Raw genomic sequence first — 6,000 nt, 5'->3', positions numbered from 1 at the left:
ATGATGCTTTTGTTAAGCAGGTTCAGGCCCATCAGCTGTCAGTGCGGGAGCTCACTGGGCAAAACTGTTGCTGGCTGTAGCATGGGAATAAAAGGTGGTGCAGGGCGATTCTCACTCTTACCTTCCAATGGTAGGAAGCAGCGGTGGAGTGGGGCTGGGTGGGGGGGCGATACTACAGCCAGCACCATGAATGTGCACAGTTGCTGAGTAGATAGTTGTAGGGCCGGCCCTACCAGTAAGCAGAGTGAGGCAGCTGCCTCAGGCGGCAAATGCTAGGGGGCAGCAGCAGCCTCCCCTCCTACAGTTCCCCCTGAGTCCCCTAAGCTAACCTGCTCTGTGCCACTAAGCTAGCCAGCTGCCCTCAGATACAGTGAAGGATGCTGCTCCAGAGCCCGTGTTGAAGAAAGATTCAACTGCCATTCTGGTCGGATTCTGTATATGGAATGGGGGGGGGCAGGGAAGTGGGGAGAGACACCACCTTGTCCTTTGCCTCAGGCAGCAGAACAAGTTTTGCTGGCCCCAGAGAGTCGTTTCTGTGATGTCTCTGGCTTACACCCTGACCGGAATGAGTCTCCATGCAGCAAGCGTGGACTGCCCAGTGCTGGCTCGAGCATCTCCTGCCTCCACCACCATAGCCTGGTGCCTAAGGGTAAGAGCAAGAATTCTTCAGCTGCTACCATCATCACACAGCAGCTGCTGAAGTTCTTTCCCCATAGGAAACATTCACAGCAGGCAAAAGGCTAGGCTAGAATTTTCCTGCTGGTGTACTAGCTTTCTATTACCAGGGTTATTTTATTTTTTTTTACATTTGTACACGGGCAGCATTCACAAGTGGTATCCTACTCCTGCCATCTGAAATGTTACATTCCATTCTACCAGCTCATTCTGCTGCAGGTTTATGTAGCTCAGGGGTGTGAAACCACTTTGAGCCTGAAAGCGGGATTCAATTTTGGACAAATTATTGGGGGCTGCATTCCAGTGGTTAGCGGGGCCAAAGGCAAAAGGGGACAGGCCCCGAAACCCCCAAATACCAGCATATTTATGCTTAAAGCTCTTCATGCCAGTAACTGGGCCTTAGGAGAGTCATTTCAACTTTTTGGAAGGAGGGGAAAAACTACACAAGACCCACCAAATAATGAGTGGTCAGAGGAAAAAACAAGAACTGTCTGGTCATGTGGGGAAGAGGGCATGGCCCTATGGGGAATTCCAGAGGACCAGGTTGGGACCCCAGGCAGGCTAGATTTGGCCTGTGGGGCTCAGATTCAGCACCCAGTGTAGATCCAGCCATGGTGTGTAAAACCGGAAATGTCGTGCTCCTGCAGAAGAATCATATAGTGATCAAACTGCTGCATTTGCCATCTATAAATGGCAACCCTGCCCCATAATAGGAAGAAATGGGAATACGGCCAGAGCACAGATCATTATATGGCTGAATGGCCCTGAATATCAACGCTAATAGGAGACTGAGTGGAGTCTAAAATAATGTTCAGTAGTGCATCTTCAAAGAATGTGATGAGCAAGAAATGATCCCTACACATCGTCACCAGAATCCTGGAATAGTTTCTGACACTGAACTTTTCTTATGAATTACACTGTCAGGCAATTTGAAGCAGACACTTTGGGTAGACCTGCAAAGCTTGCTTGCTTTGCTTGCTTGCTTGCTTGCTTGCTTTCTGTTACTATAGTTATTACTACCTGTAGTAGTGATGAGAGCTCCAGAAAGTGCTAGTTGTGTTATCAGTTCTTCCTGGAATGTTCCACTTTTGATTAGAAATTACCTTTTTAGGTAGAAATGATATCTTTGCACATATACTCAGGTCACAAGCTCCCTTTTCAAGGAAGATCAGCAACCAAAAGAATAACATGATTGTAAAGTCCCCAGGCTTCTATCATATGGAAGGGCATTTGTTGTTCAGTCATTCAGTTGTGTCCGACTCTTTGTGACCCCATGGACCATAGCACGCCAGGCCTTCCTGTCCTGCGCTCTCTCGCAGAGTGTGCTCAAGTTCATATTCATTGCATTGGTGATGCTATCTAGCCATCTCGTCCTCTGCTGCCCCCTTCTCCTTTTGCCTTCAGTCTTTCCCAGCATCAGGGTCTTTTCCAGAGAGTGTTCTCTTCGCATTAGGTGGCCAAAATATTTGAGCTTCAGCTTCAGTATCTGTCCTTCCAATGAGCACTCAGGGTTGATTTCCTTTAGGATGGATTGATTTGACCTCCTTGCAGTCCAGGGGACTCGTAAGAGTCTTCTCCAGCACCACAGTTCTAAAGCATCAATTCTTCGGCGCTCAGCCTTCCTTATAGTCCAGCTCTCACAGCCATACATTACTACTGGGAAAACCATAGCTTTGATTATATGAACCTTTGTCAGCAAGGTGATGTCTCTGCTTCTTACTATGCTGTCTAGGTTTGCCATAGCTTTCCTCCCAAGGAGCAAGCGTCTTTTAATTTCGTGGCTACAGTCACCATCTGCGGTGATCTTGGAGCCCAAGAAAGTGAAATCTGTCACTGCTTCCATTTCTTCCCCTTCTATATGCCAGGAAGTGATGGGGCCAGATGCCATGATTTTAGTTTTTTTAATGTTGAGTTTCAAACCAGCTTTTGCACTCTCCTCTTTCACCCTCAACAAGAGGCTCTTGAGATCCTGTTCGCTTTCTGCCATTAGGGTGGTATCGACTGCATATCGGAGGTTGTTGATAATTCTCCCAGCAATCTTAATTCCGACCTGTGATTCATCCAACCCGGCGTTTCTCATGATGTACTCTGCATATAAAATAAATAAGCAGGGCGACAATATGCAGCCTTGTCGTACTCCTTTCCCAATTTTGAACCACTCAGTTGTTCCATGTCTGGTTCTTACTGTTGCTTCTTGACCCTCATACAGGTTTCTCAGGAGACAGGTAAGGTGGTCTGGGATTCCCATCACTTTAAGAATTTGCCACAGTTTGTTGTGATCCACACAATCAAAGGCTTTAGCGTAGTCAATGAAGCAGAAATAGACGTTTTTCTGGAATTCTCTTGCTTTCTCCATGATGCAGCGAATGTTGGCGATTTGATCTCTCGTTCCTCTGCCTCTTCGAAACCCAGCTTGTACTTCCAGTAGTTCTCGGTTCGCATACTGCTGAAGCCTAGCTTGTAGGATTTTGAGCATCACCTTGCTGGCATGTGAAATGAGCGCAATTGTGCGGTAGTTTGAACAGTCTTTGGCGTTGCCCTTCTTTGGAATTGGAATGTAAACTGACCTTTTCCAGTCTAGCGGCCATTGTTGAGTGTTCCAAATTTGTTGGCATATTGAGTGCAGCACTTTAACAGCATCATCTTTTAGGATTTTAAATAGCTCAGCTGGAATACTGTCATCTCCGCTAGCTTTGTTGTTAGTAATGCTTCCTAAGGCCCACTTGACTTCACTCTCTCGGATGTCCAGCTCAAGTTCAGTGACCGCACTATCATGGCTATCAGGGACATTCAGATCTTTCCTGTATAGTTCTTCTGTGTATTCTTCTTAATCTCATCTGCTTCTGTTAGGCCCCTGCCTTCTTTGTCCTTTATCATGCCCATCTTTGCACAAAACGTTCCCTTGAGATCTCCGATTTTCTTGAAGAGATCTCTAGTCTTTCCCATTCTGTTGTTTTCCTCGATTTCTTTGCATTGTTCATTTAAGAAGGCGTTCTTGTCTCTCCTTGCTATTCTCTGGAAATCTGCATTCAGTTGGATGTATCTTCCCCTTTCTCCCTTGCTTTTTGCTTCCCTTCTTTCGTGAGCTACTTGTAAAGCCTCCTCAGACAGCCACTTGGCTTTCTTGCATTTCTTTTTCTTTGGGATGGATTTCGTTGCTGCCTCCTGAACAATGTTACGGACCTCCGTCCATAGTTCCTCAGGCACTCTGTCGATCAGGTCTAATCCCTAAAATCTATTCCTCACCTCCACTGTATATTCATAAGGGATATGATTTAGGTCATACCTGAATGGTTTAGTGGTTTTCGCTACGTTCTTCAATTTAAGCTGGAATTTTGCAACAAGAAACTCATGATCTGAGCCACAGTCAGCTCCAGATCTTGTTTTTACTGACTGTATAGAGCTTCTCCATCTTTGACTGCAAAGGACATAATCAATCTGATTTCGATATTGACCATCTGGTGATGTCCATGTGTAGAGTCGTCTCTTGTGCTGTTGGAAAAGAGTGTTTGCTATGATCAGCATGTTCTCTTGGCAAAACTCTATTAGCTTTTGACTTGCTTCATTTTGTACACCAAGGCCATGCCTGCCTGTTATCCCAGTGATTTCTTGACTTCCTACTTTAGCATTCCAATCCCCTATGATGAAGAGGACATCTTTTTTTGGTGTTAGTTCTAGAAGGTGTTGTAGGTCTTCATAGAACCGATCAACCTCAGCTTCTTTGGCATCAGTGGTTAGGGCATAGACTTGAATTACTGTGATGTTGAATGGTTTGCCTTGGATTCATACTGAGATCATTCTATCATTTTTAAGATTGTACCCCAGGACTGCTTTTCCCACCCTTTTGTTGACTATGAGTGCTACTCCATTTCGTCTAAGGGATTCTTGCCCACAGTAGTAGATATGATGGTCACCTGAATTAAATTCGCCCATGCCTGTCCATTTTAGTTCGCTGATTCCCAAGATGTCCATGTTCAATCTTGCCATCTCATGTTTGACCACCTCCAGCTTACCTTGATTCATTGATCTGACATTCCAGGTTCCTAATCAATATTGTTCTTTACAGCATCGGACTTTCTTTTCACCACCAGACACATGCACAGCTGAGTGTCCTTTCGGCTTTGGCCCAGCCGCTTCACTCTTTCTGGCGCTACTTGGAAATACCCTCTGCTCTTCCCCAGTGATATATTGGACACCTTCCGACCGGAGGGGCGCATCTTCCGGCGTCATCTCTTTTAGCCTTGTGATACATTCCATGGGGTTTTCTTGGCAAGAATACTGGAGTGGCTTGCCATTTCCTTCTCCAGTGGACCACATTTTGTCAGAACTCTCTGCCATGACCTGTCCGTCTTGGGTGGCCCTGCACAGCATAGCTTATGGCTTCACTGGGTTACGCAAGCCCCTTCGCCACAACAAGGTAGTGATCCATGAAGGGGATGGAAGGGCATAGCTTAGAGTTATTGTCTTGAGCCATCTTTTTGAAACCCAGAGTCTGCTGGTAGTTCTTAGAATTACCTTGGTACGTTTGAAGACACTCAGTGTTTTCCTGATCATGTCAATCAGGTGTTTGATATGTGTATGTATTTGTGCCAGGTCTTCTCCCAAAATGATAATCTGATAAGATCAGGGAAGTGGAAATTGTACCTTTTGCATGATTACCCCAGCAAGTATAATCCTATAATAAGGATCTTAAGGAGCTACTAAGCACATGACATGTTTAAAACAAACAAAAACCCCGCAGTAAAAGATGGCTACCATACTGATACAAGAAAGCACTATCACAAGACATGGCATTGGACGACTGTCAGTTATTAAATATGTAATTATAACAATATATTCCTGTATGAGAGTGTTTGGATGAATGTTCTTTCAATGAATCTAGACATCTGCAGGTGTGGACTTCCAGTGACTCAGAATTTGAGGTCAGGTGTGCACATACAATGAAAAGCCTGCATGGTGTTTCACATCTCCCAAGTTCTCACTTGATATGACTACGCATGACAGTCCCCATAGCCACACTGCCCCCTCCCCCGCAAGGAGAGTCCAAAAATGCAAACAGCTGTGTTGACCCAGATCAACAAACCAGTTCTAGTAGTTTTCATCTCCACTAGGGGCAGGTATTTTGGAAAACTGGTAGGTCTTAACTGCCCATTCAAGACCAAGCCATCCCAAAATACTTTGCATTAAAACAGCAAACAATATATTGTTGCTGGGAAAATTTCCCCACAGCTTTGAGGACTGCAACTAAGCTCAGAGGGAGCAGGAAAGTCTGAGGGGAGGGTGGGGGTGGCTGATGATGGCAGCATCCATGCTAATAAAAAGGTG

Source organism: Heloderma suspectum, chromosome 3 (genome assembly GCF_057233095.1).
Source record: "Heloderma suspectum isolate Gila_16-S chromosome 3, 16-S_ref, whole genome shotgun sequence".
NCBI classification, from domain to species: domain Eukaryota; kingdom Metazoa; phylum Chordata; class Lepidosauria; order Squamata; family Helodermatidae; genus Heloderma; species Heloderma suspectum.
This window is presented reverse-complemented; position numbering follows the sequence as displayed.